We start from the raw sequence: 16,725 nt of genomic DNA, 5'->3' as shown, positions 1-16,725 counted from the left end.
GCGCAAGTGAAAACAGAGACCCACTTCTAACACTCTGTTAGAAACAGTCCCAGATATTTTTAACCCAAGCATTCATGAATCATGTGTGAGTATTCAAAATCATTTGAAGGTCCCCAGCCCAATTCAAAATTAAACCAACCCCCCCCCCCCAAACGCCCCCAATGCTTTCTCTAGTTGGTGGTGGTCTGGGTAAAGACGCACAACAGATGACAACATTTTCCTTTTATGTATGAAGTTGTAAGTGACTCTTCAAATTACAGATGATGCTGACTTTTCTCGCCAGAAATGGTTTATGGAATCAATTTGCAAAAATATAAGAGATAGCAAACAAAGGAAAGAATAAAATATTTTCTTTTATCCTTATATTCTTTGCTAGACTGTAAACTGTATGAAAGCAGCATAACTTCCTTATCCTTTAACACCTCGCCTAGAATACTAAAAAAAATATGTGAAATGAAAAACAAAAACAAAAACAAAAAAAACCCAAGAAAAGTCCAGCCTGGTCTCGCAACTATATTTCTTTCGAATCTGACGGAAGGGGGTTAAAGTGCATCTCAACCACATCGCACACGGAGCACTTGCAAAGTACAATAACTCAGCATTAAGTTTAGTGATCTAGCCAGTTATGTTTGGGCGCACTAAACATCAGGCCCTGGCTGGGTGGCCTGTTAGGTTGGAGTGCCATTCCACACAGCAAAGGTCGTGGGCTCAATTTCCAGTCAGCGCACATGCCTAGGTTGCAGGTTTGAGCCCCCGCTGGGATGCTTATAGGAGGCAACTGCTTGGTGTTTCTCTCTCCCACCCTCCTCCCCTCCCTTTCTCCCTAAATTCAATAAAAACATATCCTCAGATGAGGATTAAACAAACAAAAAAAATTTTCAGAGGCACTCTACTGAACACTTAATACTTAATTATCTCATGACCTCACAGTAGCGTCTCAGGACAGGCTAAGAGGGTATTTTCCCTAAATAATGGATAAGAAATAGAGGCAGAAATGAAGACATTTGCCCAGGCTCACAGAACTGGTACCAAAATATCAACACAGGGAGTTAACCTTAACTACAGTAAAAAAACTTTTTCCATTGCACCAGTCAAATTCTCAGAACATAAATCAGAATGTTCTTTACGCAGGATCCCACATTTTACAAATGAAATTTTCCATAATATTTAAATAAAACTCACATTCCCCCAACGTTTTGGAAATCCAAATATTCCCCATTCAAAAACAACTAACTTTAAAGTCTATTCATACAAGCAAAGTCACTGAAGCTGTTCTAAAGCTATCAACACATTTTCTGGTTTACAAACAGCCTTTTCTTGAGCCAAGGAGGGCACTAACTAAAATCTCAAACAATTTGGGAGAATGATGTTTTTAAAAAGCAATACTTAAAATATGCTTTAGTCTAATCACTTTTTAAATGGCCAAGAAATGGTCCTGACCCGTGTGGCTCAGTGGGTTGGGCATCATCCCAGGCGAGGCCAATTCCAGGTCAGGGCACATCCCTGGGTTGAGGGTTTGGTCCCCAGCTGGGACATGTACGAGACACAATGAACGACATTTCTCTCTTACATCAGTGTGTTTCTCCCTCATCGATGTTTCTCTCCCTCTCTTTCTCCCCACCTTCCCCTTTATCTAAAAATAAATAAATAAAATCTTTTAAATGGCCACGAAATAGAAATAATCTAGACGTCAGAGACTTGTCTAAATAAATTATAGAAAATGTATACATTGGAATGGAATACAGAAATTTCATACACACATATACATTAAGTAGAGGAAGGAAGGTTACAAAAGGCATGTACAAAATCTCCAATTTTATAAAAACATACATTTTTATACACACTCTGGGACAGAATTTCCTAGCAATGGTGAGAAAAATGTACCAAAGAAATCGGCATTATCATACTCTGAATTATTTTGAAAGAGTCTGAAACTGCTTGTCTCTGTGCCTCATTTGACTCTTCTGTAAAAGGGCACCTACTTCTTAGGGCTACTGGAAGCTAATGCATAAACACTTTAACGTGGAAAACACCAGCAGCCGTTAGTGTGTAGCACAGTAGGTGTTAGCTTATATTATTTCCAAACCTTGAAATCAGAAGCCTGTTCTTCCTCCTCTACTCAGAGCTGATTCTCCCGAGTAGCAACATTCAAGGGTTCTACTTATTTTTTAATCTTAATTATTACTATGAAACCATTTTGAGAGCATAGTATAATGATAAAAAACATGGGGTCTCTGGAGTCATACTTCATAAAGTTGTTATAAAGTGCCTGGCACATAGTAACAACCCAAAAGACAGTTGCCATATTATTATTCACTGTATTTCTTTGTATAGATACATTATTTCAGTTACTTTAAGAATATGACAGCCCTGGCTGATGTGGATCAATGGATTGAGCCTCAGAATGTGAACCAAAGGGTCGCTGGTTCGATTCCCAGTCAGGATACATGCCTGGGTTGCAGGCCAGGTCTCCAGTAGGGGGCACTCAAGTAGCAACCACACATTGGTGTTTCCTTCTTTACTCCCTCCCTTCCCCTCTCTAAAAATAAATAAATAAAATCTTTAAAAAAAATCAATATGACAGCCCTGACCATCATGGCTCAGTTGGTTGAGCATCCCTGGTCAGGGCACACGCCTGGGTTGCAGGCCTGGTCCCCAGCAAGAGGCAAGGGATCGATGTTTCTCTACCTCTCTTTCTCCTTCCCTTTCCCTCTCTCTAAAAACCCCCCAACAAATTAATAAATCTTATTTTAAAAAAGGAATTAATACTACAGAATAGGTCCTTAACCTCCATTAATACTACAGTTACAGAAAAATACTACAAATTCTAAATATGACCTAAAAATATTTAAATATAAAACACAATTTAGCACAATTCAAATGCTGGTACTATCTTTCTTAAAAACCTTTATGTCAATCAGGACTGGCTGGTGTGGCTCAGTGGATTGAGTGTGGGCTGCGAACCAAAGGGTTGCCGGTTCAATTCCCAGTCAGGGCACATGCCTGGGTTGTGGGCTGGGTCCCCAGCAGGGGCCATGTGAGAGGCTACCACACACTGATGTTTCTCTCCCTTTCTCCCTCCCTTCCTCTCTCTCTAAAAATAAATAAATAAAATCTTTAAAATAAAACAAGTTTGATCCCTGGTTAGGGCACATGCCTAGATTGCTGGTTTGATCCCTGGTCAGGGCCCATATGGAGGTAACTAATCAATGTTTCTCTCTTGCATCTGTGTTCTCTTTCTCCCACTCCCTCCCTTCCCGTCCCTCTAAATTAATCAATGGGGGAAAAAAAATGTCCTCAGGTGAGGAAAAAAATAATAACTAAAAAATGTCAAATGTATACAAAAGCAGAGATTGTACAATGATTCCTTGGCAACCATTACTCAGTTCCAACATATACACATTCATGTCCACTGTGTTCATTTATAATCCCCCCACCTGAATTATTTTTAAACAAATCCACACATATCATTTTATCCATATTATTTTAGTATGTATGTCTAAAAAGATTCTTTTTTAAATTAATGTTAATCATCTCTCTGTCTCTTGTTTTTTTTTAATTCTTACCCAAGGACACGTTTATTGATTTCACAGGGAGGGAGAGAAACACGCACACTGACCAGGTTTACCCCCAACCTAGGTATGTGCCCTGATCAGGAATCAAACCCATGACCTTTCCAGTTTACAAGAGGGAGCTCCAACCTACTGAGCCTCACAGGTCAGGGCAATGTTAATCATCTCTTAATAGACTATTGTAAAGAAGAGAAGTGACAATTTTAGAACAGCTCAAACACATGTAATTAGCTTCCTTCCCCTTGCTCTCCTCCATACCTCACACCAAGTTATTTCCACCTCTAACAACACAGGGTACGTCAACAGGTTCTGCAACTTTAAGTGAAAAAAATGATCCTGGCCAGATAGCTCAGTTGGTTAGAGTATTGTCCTGATACCCCAAGGCTGCAGGTTCAATCCCCAATCAGGGTACATACGAGAATCAGCCAATGACCCTGGCTGGTGTGGCTCAGTGGATTGAGGGTTGCCCTGCAAACCAAAGAGTTTCTGGTTTGATTCCCAGTCAAGGCACACATCTGGGTTGCAGGCTAGGTCCCTGGCTGGGGGTGTGCAGGAGATGTGTGTCCCACATGCTGATGTTTCTCTCCCTCTCTTTCTCCCTCCCTTCCAATCTAAAAATAAAATCTTTTAAAAAATTGTTTTAAAAAAAGAATCAACCAATGAATACATAAATAAGTGGAACAAGAAACCAATGTTTCTCTCTCTCCCTTCCTATCTCTAAAATTAATTTAAAATTTTCCTAAACAGTGAAACAATGTGTAGCGACTTTAGTATGAGGAAGCCAATTTTACCAGAGGCTAATTGATTGGCCTCTTATAACGAACAAAAGTTAAGTTCCTTTATCATCCTTATAATGAAACGAGGTTGAGTAGAAGACCTGCTGTATTTTACATTTATTGGTATAGGTGATCTCTTCCTCTAGGCTTCTCAAAAATCCTTCTGTTAAAACTTCATTTCAGGGGGAGGTTCAATTGATGGTGTTTGCCCAAGACACAGGAGCTGCCCAAGACACAGAAGAAAACCTGCCCGTTCTCTACCCTGATCAAAGCAGTTCCATCTTTTTGTTTTATACAGTGTTCTATATGAGATTTTATGTAAAGCTAAAATGTAAAATACACAAACCAAGTTCCAGTTCTTGGGCTGACAAATATAACCCTTACTGACCTGACCCGTATTTACCCACCCAAATCCAGGGCCCACCACTACCTGCATCACAAGATTTGTACTTTGTAGGTTCACCAAGATCTCATGCAGTTACACGTCCAAGCCCTAGATCTGCTTTTCCACTTATCAAAGGTCTGCTTCTTTTCCCCTTCTGGCTAATATTTACTTACACTTCAAGATCTGGCTCCAAGAAGCTTCTCCTTGGGCCCACTTTACCCCTACTTAAGGCTCGGCATTCCCGTGTATACCTCTTATTATTGCACTTAACACATTATATTGATACTAATTCTAGATTCTAACAGTCTCAGGTACAAAGACAATGTCTACTTATTTATTCATTTTTGGTCTTATTTTTAAACTCCAACACTTTCAAGTACTCAGAAGAGACTGCTTTATCAATCACTATCATCAACAAAACTTAAGAAAATGCAGGTGCTCGATAAGTACTTATTAAAACAAATAATTTACCCTGTAGATACACACACATTCAATTATAGAATGAGGTACATACAAAGTCAATGGCTAAGGCATTAGTTGCATTGGGTTGACCAGAAAGTCTGCTTAGGTTTTTTTTTCTGTAAAATAAAGGACACATTTTTCATTTTCACCAATTAACTTTATTGATTTGGGTATTTTGAGTGTGTCAGCTATCTCCCACTACTGGCTTCTAGTGGATAGAGGCCAGTGGTGCTGCTAAACATCTTCCTAGCCCCACAGCAAAGAGTAGTTGGCCATAATGTCAATAGTACCAAGAAACTTTGCAAACCACTTTTGACACGTTCGTTCAGTCACTGCACCTTCCCCACACACTGCAGAAGTCTTTTTTTTGCATTCCTGTTGTGTTTTTACCTCTCTTGAAATAATAAAGAATTATACACGGAAAACCTTGCATATTTTCTTTCATCTTCAATATTAAAATAGCTACACAAAAATTCACCAATTTTGATAACTTTTTTAAATGCACACTGATATGACAGCTGTCAGAATATGATCTAACAGAATTGTTTCAAATGAAGTTCAAGACAACTAAGCACTAGTAGAGCCATCGTACAGGAAAAAAACGAAACCAAGTTTTTGGCAAACCCAGTAACAGCAAAAAATCAGGAAACTGCCCTGTCCAGGTAGCTCAAGTCAGTTATAGCATCGTGCTGGCACATCCAGGTTGCGGGTGTGATCCTTGGTGAGGACACATGCAACAAACAGTCAATGAATGCATAAATAAGTGGAACAACAAATCAGTGTTTCTTTCCTTCTATCTCTCTCATCAATAAATAAAACAACTTTTTTAATAAAAAAAAAAATCAGGAAACTAAATATCCATCAGTAAGGAACAAAATTATAGCACATCACGCAATAATCATTCTGCAGCCATAAAAATGAAGTGGCTCTTTGTGTACATATATAAAATGATCTATCAGATATAATAGGTGAAAAAAAGCAAAGGTGCAAAAGGTGGTACAGTGAGGCTACCACTGTTTAAAAAAAAAAATGCCTGTAATAAAGATTATATGCATCTGGTTGCCAATGCTTAAAATATCTGAAAGGAAAACACAGTAGAAACAGATAACTGACTGCCAGGGTGGGGAATTAGGTGATTTTAAAACTTTTCACTACAAATCTTTTTAAATTTAAAGATGTGTTATGCCCTGACTGGTATAGCTCAGTGGATTGAGTCCTGGCCTGTGAACCAAAGGGTCGCAGGTTCAATTCCCAGTCAGAGCACATGCCTGGGTTGAGGGCCGGGTCCCCGGCAGGGGGCGCACGATCGTCGGCCACACAGGGATGTTTCTCTCCTTCTTTCTCCCTCCCTTCCGCCTCTCTAAAAATAGAATTTAGAAAAATAAATAAATAATAAAGCATGTGTTATGAATTTAATAAACATGTCATTTTCAAGCAGAAAACAAAAAAGAATAGTTTTAAAATCTTAACTGAAGTAAGTATTTCTTTAAAAGGCACTAATTAAAACAGAGAGACACTAATTACAACAGAGAAAAATCTGAGCACTGGTTCATAAGAAGAGTTTTCTCACTCATACTGGTGTGAACACACAATCTAATAGCGAATTTTAAATAAAAGAAACCTGAATGGCAGGCCCTTAGGATACCCAGGATTCAACCATAAATAAATTGGGAAAGAAATCCACTTCTCAATATCACCCAAAGGAATAACAGTGAAAGACCTGTACACTGGAAACCACACAAGATTACTGAAAACCACACATCCACACAAAAACCTATACACAAACCTTCATAGCAGCATTAGTAACAGGCAAAATGTGAAAATAAACCAAAGATCCAGCAACTGATAAATGGAAAAACAAAACGTAGTACTTCCATGCAATGGAACATTGTTCAATCACAAGAAGGAATGGAGTACTGATACAACATGGATGAACCTTGAAGACATTATGCTAACTTAAAAACTCAGTCATAAAAGACCACATTTTAAATGATTTGATTTATGTGAAAAGTCCAAATGGAAATCCATAGAGAAAGAACATTGATGGTGGTCGTCTCAGGCTAAAGGGAGTAACTACTAATGGGGTGATGAAATTTTTTAAATTTAGATTGTTATGTTGGATGTGTAACTCAATAAATATACTAAAATTCACTGAATTATATACTTTAAATGAGTATACTGTCTGGTATGTGAATTAATTCACAATGAAGCTGCTAAAAATTTAAAACATGAAGTTGGACCCTCACCTCCTACCATACACAAAACTAACTCATAATTTATCAAAGGTACAATGTAAGAGCTAAAACTATAAAACTCTTAGGAAAAAATACAGCAGTAAATCTTTATGACTTAGGATTTGTGACATACTCATAGAAAGGACACCAAAAGCACAGGCAACAAAAAGAAGTAAATAAAATGGACTTCATCAAAATTAAAAATCTGTGAAGAAGACACCATCAAGAGTGATTCGAGCCCCTGGCCGGTGTAGGTCAGTGGTTGGGCACAGAGTCCCACAAAGAGAAAGGTCGCCAGTTCACTCCCAGTCAGGACACACGCCTGGATACAGAAGGCAGGCAATCGATGTTTCTCTCTCACATTGATGCTTCTCTCCCTTTCTTTCTCCCTCCCTGCCCCTCTCTCTAAAATAAAAAATAAATTTAAAAAAAGATTAAGACACCCACAGAATGGGAGAAAATACTTGCAAATCACATACCTGATAAAAGTCTAGTAACCAGAATATACAATAACTTCTACAATCAAACAACGAAAAGACAAACTACCCAATTAAAAACGAATAAAGGAAAAAGGTCTGGAGATGGACGGTGGTGACAGCTGCCACCATATAAACATACTAAATGCCACTGAAACGCACACCTCAAAATGTTTAAAATGGTAAATTTTTTCTTATGTGTATTTTACACTCATTTTTTTAAACAAGCAAAGGACTTAGACATTTGTCCAAAGATAAATGGCCATGAAAAGATGCTCACTAGTCATTAAGGAAACGCAAATCAAAACCATGAGACACCACTTAACTCACTAAGATAATAGCTATATTCCCCCCATTACCCTCCCCCAAAACAACCAAAAACTAAGTATTGGCCAGAATAGAAAGAAATTAGAACCCTCATACATTGCTGGTGGGAATATAAAATGGTGCTGTGAAAAACAGTTTGGCGGGTCCTTAAGAAGTTAAAGCAAAGTCCAAAATAATAAAAAAGAAAGATTCGGTAATCAAAAACCTGCCAACAAAGAATAAACCAGGACGAGAGGGCTTCACAGGGGAATTCTAACAAACACTGAAAGGAAAACACCAACCCTTTCTAAACTCTTCCAAAACATAAAGCAAACTTCCAAACTCATTTCATGTGGCCATCACTCTGATACCAGACAAAGACACCACGAAAAAAGAAAACTACAAGTCACTGTCTGACAAACAAGACACGAAAGTCTTTAATGGAATGTTCGCAGGCCAAACTCAACAGCACATTAAATAAATCATATATCCCTGACCCAATCAGATTTATCACTGGCATGCAAGAATGATTGAACATCTGCAAACCACTGCACACTATACTAACATAATGAACGATAAAAATCACACGATCGTGCTCTGGAATCCACCGGCAGCTTCTTGCACCCCCTCTCCCACTCCAAGCACACGGGACCTCACCACGTTCCCAGGAAAGCTCATGGCCCTTGGCCCTCAACTACCACAACCCTGCTGGCTTCAACGGAAAAGATGAAATGGAATTTAGAAACTTCATTGTTTGGCTTTAAGATCAGATACTACGAGAATGAAGACAGAGGTCATTTAAGAAACATCCACAGCAGTGACTGGTCCAAGTTCTTTGAAAAGTATCTCACAGATGTTAACTGTCCTTTCAAGATTCAAGATCAACGAGAAACAATTGATTGGCTTCTTGGTTTAGCTGTTATAGGGAGATAATACTAAAAAGTACAAGGGCTCAGTACTTGATAATATAAAAAATGCTGACAACGTAGCTAAAAATGCAGAGCTGTTGATCAATTTGGATGTAAACAGTCCTGATTTTAAGGCTGGTGCAATGGCTTTGGCTAACATTCTTCAGAGTCAGCTTCATGATGATTATCTGGTAATGCTTAAGGCAAGTTGCATTTTGGTACAGGATCATCTGACACAGGATGCAGTTGCTAAAGCAATCAAACAAAAGAGAACTGCCTGTTGCTTTAGGTAGTCTTGGTTTAGACATAGGAAATTCACCCTTTTTTTTTTTTTAATTCTCATCTGAGGGTATGTTGATTTTAGAAAGAAAGGGAGGGAGGGAGGAAAATGGAGAAAGAGAGAAAGAAACATTGATTGTTGGTTGCCTCCCAAATGCACCCCAAAGTGGAATCAACGCAGAATTAAACTTGCAAACTTTTAGTGTATGGGACAAAGCTCCAATCAACTCAACCGCCAGGGCGGGAGATGCAGTTTTTAGTGAAGCTGCTCAAATTCTGTGATTGCTACATACAGAAGAGAGCTACAGATGAAAATTAATGAAGCCACAGTAGCTATTCAGGCAATTATTGCAGATCGAAAGACAGACCAAAGACTGGGGAAAGTTGCAAGACGAACACTATTAGGACTTTAGCCTCCCACCTACTTAGTACAATTGGGAACCATAAACACTCTGGCATGGGTTTTGAACTCAAATGTCACAGTTTCTTTCTTTCTTTCTTTTTTTAAGACTTTATTTACTCATCTTTGGGGAGGGGGGAGGGAGAAAGAGGGGGAGAAACATCAGTGTGTAAGAGATACATCGATCAGTGACCTCTCACATCCCCCCAGCTAGGAATCTGGCCGGCAACCCAGGCATGTGCCCTGACTAGGAATCAAAGGGGCAACTTTTTGTTCACAAGCTGGTACTCAATCCACTGAGCCACACCAACCAGGGCCAAATGTCACATTTTCAAGGGCTGAATCCAAGAAAATTGGCTGTTCTAGAGATTACCATCATTATTGCTTTTTTTAAAAAATGAAGTTCAATTGTATTCAGACTTCCAGCCAAGATGGAGGCGTAGGTAGACTCCCTTCCCTCTTCGTACAACCAGAAGAAGGATAACAACCAATCTAAAAACAAAACCAACCATAACTGCCAGAAAATCAAACTGTATGGAAGTCCAACAACCAAGGATTTAAAAAAAAAATTCATCCAGACGGGTGGGAGGGGCAGAGAGGACGCAGTGTGGCACAGCAAGCAGCACAGCCAGGCAGTGGCGGGGAGGCTGCAGGGCGAATACGGGGTACCACATTCCTGCGGCAGATAAAAACCAGAAGGGAGGACTGAGGAGTGAGGGATCCCAGGCCCAGGCCAGAACATGCAGCCCTGGGTTCCAGTGCTGGAAAAATAAAGCCTCCTAACCTCTGGCTGTAAAATCCAGTGAGGGTTGGGGTGGCAGAACAATCTGTTAGGAGAACCTGTTTAAAGGGTCCACCAGGTACTAGAATGTATGCAAACCCACCCACTCTGGGATTCAGCACCAGGGCAGCAGCTAGGAGGACAGCAGTCGCTTAGGGGGACGTGGGGGAAGTGACTGGAAACCGAGTGAGAGCCAAGCAAGCAGCACTGTTCCCTCTCTTACTCCTCCCCCACATACAGCACCACCAAAGCAGCCAAGTGGGTTGTACTGCCCTGGAGAATACCTAAGGCTCTGCCCCTTACAACCTAACAGGTGCACCAACACATGGGGAGTCAAAGCAGTTCTACCAAAGGCACAGAAACACAGGGAGGCTGCCAAATGGAAGAGACAAATGTGGCCCAAATGAAAGAACAGATCAAAACTCCAGAAAAAGAAATAAGTGAAATGGAGATAGCCAACCTATCAGATGCAGAGCTCAAAACACTGGTGATCAGGATGCTCAGAGAAATTGAGTATGGCCACAAAATAAAAGGGAAGGCAATACAAAGTGAAATAAAGAAAAATACACAGGGAACCAAGGGTGAAGGGAAGGAATCCAGGATTCAAATCAACGATTTGAAACAAAAGTAAGAAATAAAAATTCAACCAGAACAGAAAGAAGAAACAAGAATTCAAAAAAAAAAAATGAGAAGTTTAGGAACCTCTGGGACAACTTTAAACATACCAATATCCAAATCATAGGGGAGCCAGAAAGCGGAGAGGAAGAGCAAGAAATTGAAAACTTATTTGAAAAAATAATGAAAGAAAACTTCCCTAATTTGGTGAAGGAAATACACATACAAGTCCAGGAAGCCCAGAGGGTCCCAAACAAGTTGGACCCAAAGAAGGTCACACCAAGACATATAATTAAAATACGAAAGGTTAAAGATAAAGAGAGAATCTTAGTCCTGCCTAGTGTGGTTCAGTGGATTAAGTGCCGACCTGTAAACCCAAAGATTGCCAGTTCCATTCCTACTCAGGGCACAAGCCTGGGTTCTGGGCCAGGTCTCCAGTTGGGAGCATGCAAGAGGCAACCAATTGATGTTTCTCTCAACACATCAATGTTTCCTTCCCTTACCCTCTCTCCAAAAATAAAAATAAAATCTTTTTTTAAAAAAGCTAGAATCTTAAAAGCAGCAAGAGAAAAGAAGAGAGTTACCTACAAAGAAGTTCCCATAGAACTATCAGCTCATTTCTCAAAAGAAACCCTACAGGCAAGAAGGGGCTGGAAAGAAGTATTTAAAGTCATGAAAGGCAAGGACCTATATCTAAGATTACTCTATCCAGCAAAGCTATCATTTAGAACTGAAGGGCAGATGAAGTGCTTTCCAGACAAGGTAAAGCTAAAGGAGTTCATCATCATCAAGCCCTTATAATATGAAATGTTAAAGAGACTTATCTAACAAAAAGAACAAGATCAAAATTATGAATAGTAAAATGACAACAAACTCACTACTATCAACAGTGGAATCTAAAAAAACCGAAAACTAAGAAAACAACTAAAACAGGAACAGTATCATAGAAATAGAGATGACATGGAGGATTATCAGCTAGGAGGGAGAAGGGAAGAATGAGGGGAAAGGTACAGGGATTATGAAGTATAACTAGGCCCTGGCTGGTGTGGCTCACTGGATTGAATGCCAGCCTGAGAACCAAAGTGCTGGTGGCTCCATTCCCAGTCGGGGCACATAACTGGGTTGTGGGCCAGGCCTCCAGTAGGGGGCACACAAGAGACAACCACACATTGATGTTTCTCTTCCTCTCTTTCTCCCTCCCTTCCCCTCTCTCTAAAAATAAATAAAACCTTTTTTAAAAAAGACATATAATTGGTAGGTACAAAATAGATGGAGATATTAAGAATAGTAAAGGAAATGGAGAAGCCAAAGAACTTTTATGTATGACTCATATGTATGAGCCATGAATGTGAACTAAGGGGGGGATTGTCCATGGGCTGGTGGTACTGGGCAGAGGAGGGCAAAAGGAAAAAAAATGAAACAACCATAACAGCACAATGAATAAAAAATACTTAATTAAAAATAATAAAATTTTTAAAAATACATAAAAATAAAGTTCACCCCTGGCTCGTGTGGCTCAGTGGATTGATTGCCAGCCTATGAACCAAAAGGTCACCAGACTGATTCCCAGTCAGGGCACATGCTTGGGTTGTGGGCCAGGTTCCCTGCTGGGGGTGTGCAATGTTTCTCTTGCACAAGGATATTTCTCTCCCTCTCTTCTCCTTTCTCCAAAAATAAATAAATAAAATCTTTAAAAGTAAATAAAATAAAGTTCAGGAAAGTGGGGGAATCACACGATCACCCCAATAGATGCATAAAAAGCACTATACAAAATCCAACACTCTTTCATGATAGAAACGCTCAACAAATTAGGTATTGAAGGAAGTTGCCCCAACACAATAAAAACATATTAAAAACACCTAACTTGGTACTCAATGGTGGAAAAACTAAAAGTTTTTCCTCTAAATCCAGAACAAGACAAGAATGCCCACTTTCACCACTTCTATTCAATATAATACTGGAACTTCAATTAGGCAAGAAAAAATTTAAAGACATCCAAATTGGAAAGAAAGAAATAAATGTCCTGTTTGCAGGTAACATGATGCATATGCCAAAAACCCTAAGGATTCCACCAAATAACTGTAAGAAAAAATAACAAATTCCGTTAATTTGCAATCTATAAAATTAGTAGTGTTTATTTACACTAACAACAAACTACTTGGGGTTAAAAAAAAAAAAAGCCTACAAAACAATCCCACTTATAATAGCGTCAAAAAGAATAAAATACTTAGGAATAAACCTAACCAAGGAGCTAAAAGACTTGTACACTGAAAACTATAAAACACTGAAGAAACTGAAAAAGACACCTATAATGAAAAAGGTAATCCTGTTCATGAATTAAGAAGACTTAATATTGTCAAAATGTCCATCCTAGTCAAAGCAATCTACAGATTCAATGCAATCCCTATCATAATCCCAATGGCATCTTTTACAAAAATAGGGGGAAAAACCTAAAATTTATTTGGAACCATAGACTGCTGAATAGCCAAAGTAATATCAAGCAAGAAGATAGCAGGAGGCCTCTGTTTTTCCTGATTTCAAAATATATTACAAAGCAACAGTAATCTAAAGAGACATAAAAAGATGTAATGACCAGCGGAACAGAGCGGAGCGCCCATAAACAAGCTGGCACAGTTACAGTGCTCCGATCTTTAACGAAGGGCACAAGCGCACACAACAGGGAACAGACAGTCGTTCAATAAACGGTGCTGGGAAAATGAATATCCACGTGAAAAAAAAGAAACTGGCCCTTAACTTACACCATACACAAAAACCAACCCAAAACAGATTAAAGATTTAAATATAAGATCTAAAACTAAAAAACTCCTGGAAGAAAATAACAGAGGAAAAGCTTCTTGACACTGGCCTTGGCAATGATTTCTTGGTTATGACAGCAAAGCACCAGAAACAAAAGGGAAAAGGGATAACATCTAATTAAACAGCTCTGAACAGCAAAGGAATTATCAGCAAAGTGAAAAGGCAACTTACTGAATGGGAGAAAATATGTGTAAATCATATATCTGATAAGAGGGTAACCCCCAAAGTATGTAAGGTACCCTTAAAACTCAAAAGCAAAAAACAAATAACTCAATTAAAAATAAGCAAAAATCTGAGTAGACGTTTCTTTACAGACATATAAATAGTCAAAGGTATATGGAAAGGTGCTCAACCCCACTGATCACCAGGAAAATGAAAATCAAAACCACAGTGTGTTACACAAAAAAACAAAGAAGAAATGCCCTTGGAAAAAGAAAAACAGCAAGATCTAAACACCCCAGATACTCACCCAGCTGGTCTAGAGGAGCCCAATCAGCAGCCATTGCCTGAAGAACAAGGAATTAACTTGGACAACGCAGGCCCTAAACTGCCCAAATTTTCAAAGCTCTTGTCATCACTTACACAGCACTACAAATCTTCTCTTCAAGGAAACAACAGTATATTGCTTTTGTCTCCTAACTACACTACTTTAGCGACTTAATGTATCTAGTGTTTGGAGACTGCCTCGACAGTAAGTAAAAATACAAATATAATGTCTGAAGGCATATAAATTCTGTTCAAATTAGCTTTAACTCCTCGTAAGATCAGATTGGAATGTCAAGTGCTTCTTTGTTCTTGTCAATATCAAGATTCTAGTTGGCATCAACATGGATTAAGATTAAATGAAAAGATGTTGTTGCGCTAAAGAAAAAAAAAAAAACAAAAAACCACTGCCCTGGCTGGTGTGACTCAGTGGGCTAACTAAGCATCACAGCCTTCACAGCCTACGGTTCAATTCAGCCTTCGATTCAGGTCAGGGCAAATGCCTGGATTGCAGGCCAGGTCCCCAGCTGGGGGCGTGCAAGAGGCAACCAATTGATGTATCTCTCACACATTGATGTTTCTCTCCCGCTTTCTCCCTTCCTTCCCTTCTCTCTAAAAATGGATAAATAAAATCTTAAAAAAAACAAAAACAAAAAACCAACAACTAAAAACATATGATCCAGAAATCCCACTTTTAAGAACTGAAATACCCAAAAGAAATGAAATCAGGACCTCAAAGAGGTAATTCTCATATTCTCTGTAGCATTGTTTACAGTAACGAGGACTTGGAAACAACCTAAATGTCCACCAACAGATAAATGAAAAAGAAAATAAGGTATTACACACACATCCAGCCTCCTTTTTAACAAATCCTGCCACCTGCTACAACACCAACAGGTGAACATTCTGCTAAGGGAAATAAGCCAGACACAGAAGAACAAATTCTACATGACTGCACTTATATCAGGAATCCAAAATAGTCAAATTCATAGAAGAAGGTAGAACGGTGGTGATCAGGGGCTGTGGGGTGAGGGTTAAGGATGTGTTAATCAAAGGGTACAGTCTCACTTACGCAGGATGTGATGTACTGGAGATGTACAGCACAGCACAGTGCTTATAGTTGACAACACTGTATAATATACTTCAAAGTTTGTTAAGAAGATAAATCTTAAAGGTTCTTAAAAAGAGGGAGGGTGAAAATTTTCAGAGGTTGTATGATTACATGTATGGCATTCTATATTGTGACAGTTTCACAGGGGTGTATACTTACCTCCAAATTCATTAAGATGTATACATTGAATATGTATGGCTCTTTGTATGTCAATCATACCTCAATAAAAAAAAAAGGGGGGGGATTGTTCAACAAAATTACCATATGGCCCAGCAATTCCACTCCTGGGTATATATCCAGGAGATTTAAAAACAAGTGTTTTTAGCCCTGGCTGGTGTAGCCCAGTGGATTGAGCGCAGACTGCAAACCAAAGGGTCGCCAGTTCAATTCCCAGTCTCTGGCACATGCCTGGGTTGCGGGCCAGGTCCCTGGTTGGGGGCGCATGAGAGGCAACCACACACTGATGTTTCTCTCCCTCTTTCTCCCTTCCTTCCCCTCTCTCTAAAAATAAATAAATGAAATCTTTAAAAAAGAAAAAATGAAAACACCCACAGAATAGGAGAAAAATTAGCAAATCATAGCTAGTAAAGGACTTATGTCCAGAACTACAATTTGTTAATAAAAAGTCAAGAAAACCCAAGTTTTTAAAAGTAGACAAAGGACTGCCCTGGCTGGTGTGGCTCAATGGACTGAGTGCCAGGCTACGAACCCAAAGGTCACCAGTTCGATCCCCAGTCAGGCCTGGGCACATGTCAGGGCTGCAGGCCAGGTCCCCAGTTAGGGGTGTGTGAGAGGCAACCAATCCATGTATCTCTCACACGTTGATGTTTCTCCCACTCTCTTTCTCCCTTCCTTCTGCTCTCTCTAAAAATAAGTAATAAAATAGGCAAAGGATTTACCCAGACGCTCCAGAGAAGCTATACAAATTGGTCAATAAGCACATAAAAGGATGGATACTTGACAACATTCGTCATCCGGGAAACGTAAATCTTAAAACCACAATGAGATACAATAACATCTAACACTCAATAGGATGGCTAAAATAAAAAATAAAAAACCAAGTGTTGGCAAGACTGTGAAGAAATCAGAACCCTCACACATGATAGTGGGGTGGTAAAAT

General features: G+C 39.3%; 1 protein-coding gene and 1 pseudogene across 9 annotated transcripts in view; one reads left to right on the top strand and one right to left on the bottom strand.

Annotated features, from left to right (window-relative positions):
• NSD1 (nuclear receptor binding SET domain protein 1) overlaps window positions 1-16,725 on the bottom strand; it is a 119,249-nt gene that overhangs the window by 85,496 nt on the left and 17,028 nt on the right. The gene's annotated exons all lie outside the window — the stretch shown is intronic.
• LOC128779406 (RNA transcription, translation and transport factor protein pseudogene) lies at window positions 3,193-9,473 on the top strand (annotated as a pseudogene).

The sequence above is a fragment of the Desmodus rotundus genome, chromosome 10 (genome assembly GCF_022682495.2).
Source record: "Desmodus rotundus isolate HL8 chromosome 10, HLdesRot8A.1, whole genome shotgun sequence".
Classification (NCBI taxonomy): Eukaryota; Metazoa; Chordata; class Mammalia; order Chiroptera; family Phyllostomidae; genus Desmodus; species Desmodus rotundus.
The sequence above is the reverse complement of the archived record's forward strand: the minus strand, read 5'-3'. Positions and strand labels throughout refer to the sequence as shown.